We start from the raw sequence: 1,802 nt of genomic DNA, 5'->3' as shown, positions 1-1,802 counted from the left end.
TTGCTATTTTTGAGGAAAACAACAGTACAAACTTGTATTAAGGAATGTGATTTTCTTTTTTTGCTATGATGTTTTCCATTTTTCTGTTCTACTTCTATAGGTTACATTACCACTTTAAAGGAATTAATGGGTTACTAATCTTCTACGACTATCCCACACCTGTCATCTGTGTTTGGTCTTCCACTCACAATATGGGGCTTTTCACATACAGGTAAGTTTGCAAATTTTGTTGTTGTTGTTGAAAAAACTCTGTCTGTATGATGGAAGAAGATAGAGTTGTTTTCTTCATGGTATCCAGATATAGATGTCAGAGGTAGTCATATGTAGTCTAGGAGCATACAAATTAGTTATGTGTGCAATGAGTTCAAAAGTCAGTGTTCCCAGATAGTATATAAAACACCTTCTTTAAACTTATGAGGAAGGTTTTTAAAAAATTATTACACAATCAGGGCACTGATAAGACCCTTAGTTTAAACCATTTCTGATACTCTAGTGAATGCCTACTAATTTTGTTTAGGATAGTTAGTGTATTAGTAAGGAAAGAAACAGAGCCAATAGGATACCTATATAAAGAGATTTATCATGAGGAATTGGCTCACAGGTTTACGGAGGCTAAGAAGTCCCACAATCTGCTGTCTGCTAGCTGGAAACCTAGAAAAGCCAGTGGTGTACTTCCAGTCCAAGTCTGAAGGCTTGAGAACCAGGAGCTCTGATGATGTAAGTCGTAGTTCAAGGAAGGGAAAGAACAATGTCCCAGTTCATGCAATCAGGCTGAGAGAGTGAATTCTCCCTTCTTCTGCTTTTTTGTTTTACTCAGGCCCAAGCAGACTGGATGATTCCCACACACACTGTGGGAACAGGAATCTGCTTTACTCACTCTACCATTTCAAATGCTGATCTCACCCAGAAACACCCTCACAGACACACCCCAAAGTAATGTTTAACCAAATATTTGGATACTCTGTGACCCAGGCAGGTTGACACATAAAACTAATCATCATAATTAAGTTAGTTAAGTTAAAGATAGTGAGATGTACATGTTCTTCACATGACATTTTTCATGTCCAGACTATCTTGAGGGTTTTTAAACTCTGGGATATTTGCTAACAAATTCTGAAACTGCAACATGGTCTAAGAGTTCAGGACTTCCTCACTCCCTGGGTATCTTTGCAGACATAGTATTCTAGGGAAATCCAGTGATTTGACAACTTTGATGTAAGCTGACTGTTCTCCAATTACCACTTTATATCGAGTATGTATCAGGAATAGTAGAATATGACACTTTATCAATTTCATTTCCATGAAGATTACATTACTTTGGTTCTCAACTTTCTTTTGCATTACAGACATATAGAGTCTACAAGAAACATAAGTTTATTTTGTAAAGATTATTTTGGTATGTATATAAAGTCAAGTTACAAAGCAATTCAGTAGCTTTGTGTGAGTATATGGTCATATGCATTCTTCTAGGAATGGTGGGACATTATGCAAAAATTGATGGACTTCTGAGTAGAAAAACATGGAAATAAATCCAAATTGTGCAAATAAAACCAAAATGTATATTTGCATTCTTAGTAGTACATTTCCAAAATAAAGCTGATGGAGTTTGGTTGAGTGGACTTTGACGTAGCAACCTATAAGTCTTCTTCGGCTTTGAATTGATTATGAGTATTTGTGTTTCTATTAAAGCCAAAATTTCTGAAAGTCCTGACTCACAGATGTATATATAAAAACAAACAGAATCAAAGCTCCTAAGTTTTGCTTGTCTTGGTTAGAGTAAGCTGGTGTTGGAGCTTAAGAAT

The sequence above is a fragment of the Rhinolophus hipposideros genome, assembly GCF_964194185.1.
Source record: "Rhinolophus hipposideros genome assembly, chromosome: 1".
NCBI lineage: Eukaryota > Metazoa > Chordata > Mammalia > Chiroptera > Rhinolophidae > Rhinolophus > Rhinolophus hipposideros.
This window is presented reverse-complemented; position numbering follows the sequence as displayed.